Source organism: Meleagris gallopavo, chromosome 2, assembly GCF_905368555.1.
Source record: "Meleagris gallopavo chromosome 2, MGAL_WU_HG_1.1, whole genome shotgun sequence".
Taxonomy (NCBI): domain Eukaryota; kingdom Metazoa; phylum Chordata; class Aves; order Galliformes; family Phasianidae; genus Meleagris; species Meleagris gallopavo.
In genome coordinates this window covers 40060287-40070721 of record NC_139405.1, presented here as the reverse complement: position 1 = coordinate 40070721, position 10435 = coordinate 40060287, and the positions used below count along the sequence as shown (strand labels likewise).

The following is a 10435-nucleotide window of genomic DNA, read 5'->3' as shown; positions in this document are numbered from 1 at the left end:
TAGACTTGTCAGAAAGCAGAGCTAACAATAGCTGCTGGGCCAATCAGCCTGAGCCATGCTCCCAGCACCGTCTATCAGAAGTTATCATCAGGGACAACAAAAGTGATAGAAAGGGACAGTCACAAACAGCCACTGCCCTGCAAACTCAAAGAGTGATGTGAGCAGCAGGTATTGCTTTTGGAGGGCTGTGATAGCCCACATCCAGAACATGCAATAAACACTATTTAAGATCTTATCTGCCATGGGAAAATACAAGTGTAGCACCTGAAAAAAATGTTATGTGGTGCTTACAAATGAGGAAATTAATGTACAATTATTTGTCTGTGGAGAAGTCCTATGGCAGCAGGGAACTGCTTGTAAAAGTGTTTCAACCTGAGCTTGTAAGAAGATGCAAGAAAGTTGTTTGGAGACGTATCTTTAGGAAAAACTTTTAATCTCAGCTCATGAGCATACTCTGTGTTGGTGCCTGAGCTGTGTGTTCAGCTGGGAGGATCTGTACAGGAAGGCTAAGGCAGAGTTCCTGCAGGAAATTAATGCCATTGCATTCAACTTCATCTATTCCATAGAGTGCTGTGCGTCACTTCTCCTGGGTACACCATGATTTACCATTCAGGAACACCCACATCTTGTCATGAATTCAATCAGTTTCTGGTTTTCTACCCTTCCCTTCATCTGAGTGTGAGAATTTTCACTTGCAAAGATTTTCAGAATAAGCCTTCTCATCCAGGAGAAGCAGAAGAAAGTTGCCTCCCTTAATGAGCACGAACTTAAAAAAGTAGAAAACTTCCTGCTTTTCTGCCCTCCAAAATACAGTTTGGGTCCATCTTGGGTGCTGTTTGATGTGTCTGAACTCCTTCACATAAACTGCAAAACCAGGGTTCTGACTGTTTCTTGTCCTGAAGCACCTCCTGGAAGTTGTTTCACAGTTGTCAGGTACCAACTCGTGCACTGCGGCTGAATTGCACCTCAAAGTAACAGGACATTGCTTCTCTGTCTTCCTCATTTTGGTTTAATTTCTCCTCTTCATGCTTTGTCCTAAACTGCTGGGGAGTGCTGTTGGGCTCACTGGTTTACTTTTGCCACTCCAGCCACGGGCAGCGTTATTCCAGTTAGCATGTTTGTTCCTCACAGTGTTACCTAAGTGTTGAAGGGCCGAGTCCTGCAGTCCTTACTCCTGCTGGCGCTTCCCTTAATTTCAGTGCAGGTATTGTGTGGAGAAGGTTTAAGTAAAGACTCTAGAATGGCTCCAATCCTATGTCTAAATTTAAGCAGACCTTGGTGCCAGTGTGGAATTTCATTCCCTCTCTGCAGCCCCGCAAAGCAAGAAATGCTTCTCTGGAAGGAGCCAGGTGCAGGAGGGGGGCTGCATCTGTATGGCCCCTGATCAAGCAGTGCTGTGGGATTCACAGAGTTCAAGTAGTCTGTATGCTGGTATCACCATTGCCAAAAGACCTATTTATTTTAATGACCACTAAGTTGGATTGGAAAAAAAAAAAACAAAAAAAAAAAACAACTTTCAGAAGTTTCCATAGGAGAGCAAAAAAGGTCCTGGAAACGGGAACTTCTGAGAGAACTCCACGTGTCAAGCTGTAAAGTCTTCATATGCTATAAAAAGGCTCTTTAACACTTGAGCCCTCATCCTTTATTCAGCTATCTGCTAAGTGCTGCTGCAAACGCAGCACGTGCTGGAAGCAGGAGCCTCTTAACGGGGGCTTTTTGGGGGCTGTTTAATAAACATACACTGGATACAAATTTAGCCAATAAAAGGTTCATGTAGTATGTATGTATGTATAATACACACACAAAAGGGCTATTCAAAATGCATAGCAACCACTCGGCAGGGTTTAATTTTCCTTAACAGTTTTCCATTTTCCTTTAAATTTGGGATGGGAGTGGGGGGTAGCAATCAGAACCCTTGGCATAAATGGGATAATAATAAGGAAGTTCCCGGTATTGTTGGTGGTACAGTACTTAACAAAGCATGCAGCTGAATGCAGATAAAAGAAAGTTTCTGATTAAAACAGACCGTACAAATGAAAAATTTTTTAAGTTATTGGAAATTTCTTTTTGTTGCTAATCGCTGTCGTATGTTAATAGCATGAGAAATGGAAAAAGAGCCAAGGTTTCTGCAGCATGTTTTAGTAATCTGGCTAACAACTTTTTAAAAATGTATTTTATAAACAATTAGCATTCTGTAGGATTGCACACATAAATTATGTCAGCCAAGCAATGCAGCAGGTTACATCACTGCCTTCTGTGACATTTATGAAGCCAGCATCTGCTGTGCATGATGAGCTGGCTTGTTCCAAAGCCTATCTAAGGGTCTTACAGCTGGCTTTCCAAATATATGCCCTTCCATCCCCTTAAAGTGACACACACACACACACTGAGATTGTGGGCAGGTTTAGATGTTCACCCTTGGCTTTCCCACTTAGCAGCGTCCATCTGAATGGCAGTTTTGTTGTGTGCTGGCAGCACAGCACTGAGTGTGAAGCAGATGTTTGCACTATGGCAGCACCTGGATGGCCAGGCTGAGCCTGCCATCCCATTTCCACACATGTGAAGAAGCAGATATCGCTAATAGTGCAATAGCTGGGAATGCTGAGTGCTGTAAGAGTTAGTCACGCTTACTGCCTTGAAAAGCAGAGGCAATTGTGCTGTGGTGTTGTTTTTTTTTTCCCCCCTCTTTTTTTATTTTAACATTTGACAGTAATGGTACAGATAACACTTCTGATTGTTTGTTTCAAAGGAAGTAGTCTTTCTAACTCTCACTGAAATCTGGAGGTTTCAAGTATTTTATAGGCTGGGCCCTTCTGCCTTTTTAGGCACTGAAATTATTAATCTCACCTTTAAACTGAGCAGTGGGAAAGGCCAGAGATGTGCCTGTAGGGTTCTGTGGTGCAGGGAAAACTTAGGATTTAGGCACAAGAGAAAGCAGGAGAGCTGATAAAATAGCACCACTCCTGAGGGCTGCAGTTGGTCTGCCAGGTTTTGTTTTGTTTTGCTCTTTGCATTGAAGAGCACAATCACCTGTGATATTTTAGTGAAATAGGAGAGAGATCTTCCATTCATTCCTTTATCTGCCTCTGCTACAGAAATCTTCAGCTGCCTCTTCCTCTTTCTTATCAAGACTGACAGAACAATCTTGTGATATAGGGGTGGAGATGCATATGCATACATGCATATATGTATGTATATGCACATAAAGTGTTCCATCCCTACGTCCTTAAATCAAAGCCCAAAAGCCGTGCAGTGCACTAAATAATCTTGCAGTTCTGATAAACATACAACGCAGACAACCAGCGCTCCTTCCCCACAGAGCTTTCTGTGCTCCTCCCTTTATCTGTTTTTCAGAAGCAAGCAGAAGTGAAATCCATTTTACAAAGTGCCATTCTGGTTCTCCCAGCTGACTGAAGGGATCAGCTTCAGATTCCCCTGCAAAACCCACCAGCAAAACACAAAGCTGTTACTGAGCCCTTTTTTTTCTCAGATACCTTTCCGTGGGGCCGCAGATTCTGCTTGCAGAAAGCCGATCATTTCATCAAAGCCCCAGACTCCGTAGAACACGGGCTGTGCCATCACAGGGCTGCTTTTCAAGGAGGCATCTGTGCTTAGCATATGGCAACTATTTATTATAGCTGTTGCATTGAGAAACAACAATTCCCATGATAATTGTTTCTCGTATATCAAGATGCTTCAATCTCTGTTTCCCACAACATTCTGCTTGTCTGGTATGTGTGTGCCAATGTCACCACAGTCCTCGCAGACAGTTGTCTACGTTTTGTCATTACTGAGGGTAAACAGACATGACTTGAGTGGGAAGGAGAGCGGGGGAAGTGGACTGACAATTTAGTCTGGCTTCAGTACTGCTCTGTGAAAGAAGCACTGAATGATTTGTGGGCAATATTTACAAACCTCCCCTCCCTCGGTCCATCCATCCCTTTTCTTCAAGCCCACATTGTTTAAGAGCATTAATGCTTATGTTTTTTGCTAGAATGCAGTACAGACGAGGCTTGAATTTGCAAAGGGATGGGGGAGCTTTTCAGTCCCATAATCAAGCAGTGCCTTGCTCATTATTCCAAAAGAAGCAATCACACGCTCCCTTGAAAATATGTGACACGTATTGTACATTTAATCACACATGCAGGAATACACTAGAAGTGTGCAAAATATACACTTTCTCCCACTGTGTATGGAATTGGATGCATATCTTTTACTTGCTGGATGACAAAATCACTAGACAGATAAGTTAATAGAAATTAAAAAAAAACACTGTCTTCTTACCAACAAAAGCTCATTTTTGCTGCTGATCTGGCTGTAGTGTTCCCTTTTGGATTCCGAGTTTTGGAAAATGTCACAGGGACCAGTTTTAATAATGGACTATTGCAGCAATTTAGCATTTAGGCAATCTAGCTAGATTTATCTATAAACTATTTAATCTAATCTCTAATAGTGTCAAATAGATCATAGATGCAAAGTGGTTCCAGTGAGGAAAATAAAGAATAACCTAGCACAGTTTTCAAACATTTTAGGTAAGAAATTTGCTAACTGCTCTTTTAGTGGCAAAAGAGATCCTCTCATATAAGCGATAAGGTGTTTTATTCAACTGAAATGTGCAAAGAAAAAAGTCAAAGTGAGAAAAATACAGATCACCAGTTCCTGCTGCATACAGAAGGAAGCATCTTCCTCTTCTGTGATGAAGCTTAGCCACTCTGCTGCTCAGCAGGCCCAGGGGAGATGTTACTGCTCTCTGCAAATGACTGAAAGGGGGTTGTGGTGAGGTGGGGATCGGCCTCTTCTCCTGTTAACTAGCAATAGGACTAGAGGAAATGGCCTCGAGTTGCACTAGGGCAAGTTCAGCTTGGATGTTAGGAAACATTTCTTCTCTAAAGAGTGATCACATGCTGGAACAGGCTGCCCAGGGAGGTGGAGCCAGTGTCACTGGAGGTGTTCAAGAAATGTTTAGATGCTGAACATGTGTTTAGTGGGGAAATATTGGTGTTAGGTTGATGATTGGACTGCATGATCTTGGACGTCTTTTCCAACCTTGGTGGTTCTGTTCTATGATTCTACTTGTTTGCGTGAAGCACTGCAACTCCGTAGATTTTCAGTTTTGTACCATGCAAAGTGGGATTTGGAACCATTTGATTATGTTCTCTTTTTCAACTTTTTTAAAATTTTTATTTTTATTTTTATTTTTTTTAGGGGAGAGCAGGGGTACGATTCATGTAAATGGAAGCAAATTTTGACCTGGAAATGGCTGAGCAAATCCAACTTATGAGAGTTCTGTGCACTGGATAAACATTGCACTCATCTCCTCAGCTATCCAGAGCCACTCCTGAAAGTCATAAGCATTAAAAATCAGCAGGATCTAAGCTTGATGAAGCAATCAAACACAAGGGAGGAAGAGTGTTGGGTCTTACCATATTTCATTCTGGGTCATGCACCTGCAGAACTTGGACATAACCATTATTTGATCTCAGCTCATTGAGACTGTCCAAACACAGGGAGGAGAGGCTATTAATTTCTGATAAATTAGGTTCTGCTCAAAACGCAGTACTGCTCCTGAGAATACACGTGAGCCAAGCCAGCAATGAGAGCTTTGATGGTATTCAGCATTTGTGAAGCTGACTCTTGTTCTTTTGTGCAGCACTGCTGTATTCACACTCACTGGAAGATGTTCTCATGTACCACATTATCCCTAAATTCATCTGATTTTAACCAGCCTATCTGCTTTCATGTTAAAACCTGAGCTGTTGCAAATGCAGCTGTGAGGAGGTGGCACAGCTCTTAGTGCAGTTCCGTGACTGCTGCTTGATATCATCACTGACTGACTCCTGTATTTGCATGTAAAAGTCCGACTTCGTAATGCTGCTTTATTTTTGGCTTTGTGCAAGCTGTTTCCAGTTGAATCAATAGTATAACTGCTCCTTAAGGCAGTTAAATATGTAATTAGTAGAAATAATGGAGCAATAGTCAGCTGCAAAACTGATGCTTCATGTAAATGCGTGTAAGGCATTTTATTTAGTTGGCATGTTGCTAACATCTATTAAGCTAAATTATGAGAAGTGTTTTTGGGCCTTTCATGCAGAACGTCAAGCTTTTCATTCCTTATTTACATGTGTGAATGTATATGCATGGAGATTTCAACCCATGAATTAACTCCAGAGGAAAACAAATCACGAGATAAACACAAGCCCGGGTTTGTGTTTGGGTTTATTGTTTTTTCCCTTCAGAAAGCAGAGAAGCATCCTTACAGAATTTTCTGATTAATTTATTCAAAGAACTTAATTGATGTATCACAACACAGTGGTGTAATTTACATGGCATTAAAAATGGAATTGCTTCGTTCTTCACGTTGACAGCAGCCAGCTGAATGAGCAACCAGAAGTCAATCTCTGATAGTCATTTCTGTGACTTTGGAACATGTGCTTTTATTTAACTCTCACCTCACGCTGTTGGGTTTTCTAAATAGCAGTAAATGAGCATGAAGCTGTGCTTGAAATATTACACAGTGTTTTATTAACATCAGTTGACACTGACAGCTCTGGGTGGATAGCTTCAGATCCCTTTGGAAGTCATCATACATCCCTAAGCTTTCGTGCAAATGTAAAACCTGTGCAAAACAACTTCTGCATTGGACAATTAAATGTTAGCAATCAGAAACCTGTTTAGTAAGGAGCTTCAAGGAGGCAGCTGTGGAAAGAAACAGTTGATCAGTGCCAGAGAAATGCAACAAGACATATACAAGTATGAACTGAGTGTCCCCAGTGGAAGAGATGCTTTTAACTCAGTAAACCTGCTCCTTTGGGGGTTTTGATCTGGGGTGTTGGTTTTTACTTCCTACGCATGCTAGCCTAGTTGCCTTTATATAAAGAGCACATGGTCACATTCAACCAGAGGTGACTTTTTTTTAAACTAAGGAAATTGAGGAATAAAAAGGAGATGAAATCACTGCAGCATGGAATAATTCACACTGGTAGGGACCTCTGGATCTCATTTAATCCCACAGTCTGCTTAAACTCATTCAATTAAATCAGGTTTCTCAGGATCTTTTCTTGTCAAGTAATCACCATCAGAAAAAGTCCCTCTCTCTTCATTGCCCTCCTATCAAAGTCCACAGTGCTGTAGCATTGGACACAACTCCTGGCAGGTTGTAACCCAGGGCTTCACCCCTGTATAATCCTGTCCCAAGCTCTATAATACTTCTGTTTGCTACTAGAGAACCTTGTTGAAATAGAGAATATTGCCAGCAGTCAGGAATTTACCAGAGAATGAAGACAGAGATTTTTACTGTGAGCCAGATGGCGCAGTGCATGCCCTGTGTCCTGCAAAGCTGTGCATCCTCCTGGTAGCATCAGGCTGCGGCCACCTCTGCCTGTGCCTGCCCAGCTCTTCACCATAGGCTGGTGGCTGTTTGCTCTTGGGAACAAGGAATGCAGGGCACACAGCCCGGCCACGGTTCTTCAAGAAGGCCACCTGGTGCAGTGTAGAGCATAGCTGAGATGCCCACAGCCTGAGAAGTGCCATCTCTCACACAGTGGGTGTCTCTGCTCTGCAGCTCAAGCCTGTGCTCTGCTAGCTTTGTTTTGCTAGTACCATAAGGAAAGATAGAAGAAATTATAAATCTTTGGTTTTCCATCTCTCCACAGGCACAAAGTACCTTGTCACACTGCCTCATAAAGATTTTAAATATGATCTTAATCCTTGAAACTTCCTTCGTCTTCAAAGAACAACAAGACTTTGAAACAGATATGTGGGAATTCACTTAGCCAAGTCCTGCAATTGTAGTTCTTCTGCAGTGATCTGCAAACCACAGACTCTGAAATGAGCAAGGGGTTATGTGAATGTTCCATGTAAGTATTATTTTTATTTTCTTTAGCAGAAGCTGTCAAATAAAGCATCTCCTGCCCTTCAGAGTTTTTGCAGTCTGTGCAGAGCTTCTGCGAGCCAGAGCTTTGCTTAGTACATTTAATTAGAGTTTTCTTATTATAAACAGCACAAAATACAAGATCATTTTAGTCTGGGAATTGAATTTTGCTGCATTTTATTCTTGGTTAGCATCAGTTGCTTCATAGTATTGGCAAGGATACTTGCAAGATATGGGCATCCCTGGTGCAGGAGAGGTTAGCAGGTTTAACAAGGAGACATTAAAAATGTATTTAATGGAATAACAGCCTGAACTTCAGTATGTAGCTTAATTTTAGCATTGCCCCAGGGTAAGTACTCAATTTTGACTTTTAATTTTTTTTGTTGTAGACTAAATGAAACAGATGCCTCCCGGTAGACTTCTTTGGTAAACACACAGAGAATCCTCCACCCAATTGTAAGTGATTATATGGCTAAAAACGCAGTCTGTAATAGAGAACACAGATGTGATAATTATCCCAGTGCCTTGCATGTCAAGTATAACTATTGATGCTGGAAAAAAAAGAGGCCAAAATAACAACCAAGAGGGATTTGTTGCACCAGATCAGATTATCAGTTTGGGTTATCTGGCTCTATCTTCAGATACAGGCTTAACTTGATGATTTACTAAGAAATCAGGAATACTTCTTTATAACGTTGGTGAGAAAGATGAATATCTGTGGTTCAGTTTTCCTGTAAGTTCTTTGCATATGACTCTTGCCACTCAGACATGGAATTCAGGGGTTCACTGGGGCTTCTAATTGTAATTATTGGAGTTCTTTAAACCTACAACCTGGTTTTTCAGTGCAGTTTTACTGTCATCAAAAGCAGTAGCCAGCTGTGCTCTGTCTTCAGTAATGTGAGAACTAAAATGCCCTGCTAGGAAGTTTGAGGTTCATTCAGGGAATTAAGTTTTTTCCTGTGGCTGCTTTGGAAAATTCCATGTGGGTGTGCAAGCTTATCATCTGATCTTCCAAGACATTGGTGAGTACAGCACTAGCCACAGTGGCCAGTATGTCTGTGAGATCGTAGCTCAGGCTGGAAGTTTCAGTCCTTCCACCAAAATCACCACAGCTGTTTTTGGTTGCTCTTATTTTGCCCTCACACAGTTGAAGATTTAAAATTCTAAGTGTCCAAGTAAATATGTGATCATCTGTTCTGCGGTTCTTTTCTGATCAGTTTTGGAAGAGGTGCAATACTGAAAATATGAAACTTCCTTCGTGAAGCTGACAAAGATGTTTGGCCCAGGTGCTCTCGACTAATTGGAGACACCTGACCTACCAAGGAGCTTTCTCATCCAGCATTAGCTGTCTGAAACTTGCTCTGCTGCAGATCTAAATCAATATTGTCTTCTTTCCTTTGCCAATAGAGAGACAACAGGACTTCCAAAGGGCAGTTCAGCCCATCCTAAAAAACGGGGAAAACAGTCTCCTGCATTGCTGGTTATGTCTCTGAATGTAAAAGAAGACTGAAGTGCTATGTCCAAATAGAAACCTGATTTTTGTTGGCTTGTTGGCCTGAGATGAATGTTATCCCCTGTAAGACACATCAATCCCAGAGTAGGAAAGATAACCTGTTTCCCCCTGTGCTTTGCTAGTTCTTAAAATCTCTCTCTTGAACCTATTGTTCGTCTGAATATGGCAATCTATAAATGATATCATCTGAGACACAAATGCCCTACAAAAAGATTATGACTTACCAATATTTTTTAATTTTTTGGCAAGACGTACATTGTATCAATTGGAAAACAGTCTGCAGAGACTACCAAGCATGGACACTCATTCACATGGACTTAATGTAGTGGGCTTCTCTTATTTTGAAAACTAAATGAATCTTAACGAATTGTCACTTCCCATAAAAGTGCTCCATAGAAGAGGTCTTGCCCACATTGGTCCAAGGCATGCTGGCATGATTATGCCACCATCTTCTGATATACAGATGGATGTACCAGTTCCATTCAGGTGTCCTGAAAGATCGGGCAGTGAGAACTACTGTGCTAGGACAGCTGTTTACTTTAGTTCCTCCGCAGCAGGTCTGGCTTCAGTCAGAAGATTGCTCATGGAATGGACTTGTTGGTCTGGAGTAGAGAAGTGTGACCCCATAATGCTTTTTTAGGGTAGCCAGTGGCTGGTGCTTAAAACAGGATACTCGATGTAAACTGCTTATCATTGACAGGTGGGTAAACTTTAGAAACTGGGTGAACTCACCTGTGTGAAATGTATGAGTAATAGGTCAAGGCCATGCTGTTTGTTTACCTGCTTTTGATCTCCACCAGGGCAGAGCAATTTATCATCTTTCTGAAGTGAAAGCCTTGCTTGGTGCACAGGAATGGGCTGCAGTCCCATGGGCTAGGGGACACAGGTGTTCAGGTCAGAAAAATTGAGTGGGCTTTCTGGGTTTGAGATAAGCCTCTCTAGACATAGGTAGTTCCAATTACATTTTGCTGTGATTCCATGAGTGCCAAATATACTAACGGGATGATCTTCTGAGAGGTGTTATGCGTGCAGGAGAGGCTTGCCTTTTTTAA

At 41.7% G+C, this 10435-nt stretch overlaps 1 long non-coding RNA gene across 2 annotated transcripts in view; it reads left to right on the top strand.

Annotated features, from left to right (window-relative positions):
* Nucleotides 1-7432: 7432 nt before the first annotated feature.
* LOC146544947 (uncharacterized) overlaps nucleotides 7433-10435 on the top strand; it is a 29272-nt gene continuing 26269 nt past the window's right edge. The window contains exons 1-2 of one of the 2 annotated variants that reach the window (XR_014882153.1): nucleotides 7433-7856; nucleotides 8260-8326. This is a non-coding gene — a long non-coding RNA (uncharacterized LOC146544947). The remainder of the gene's footprint in view (nucleotides 7857-8259; nucleotides 8327-10435) is intronic. The other variant, XR_014882152.1, reaches the window with a different exon arrangement.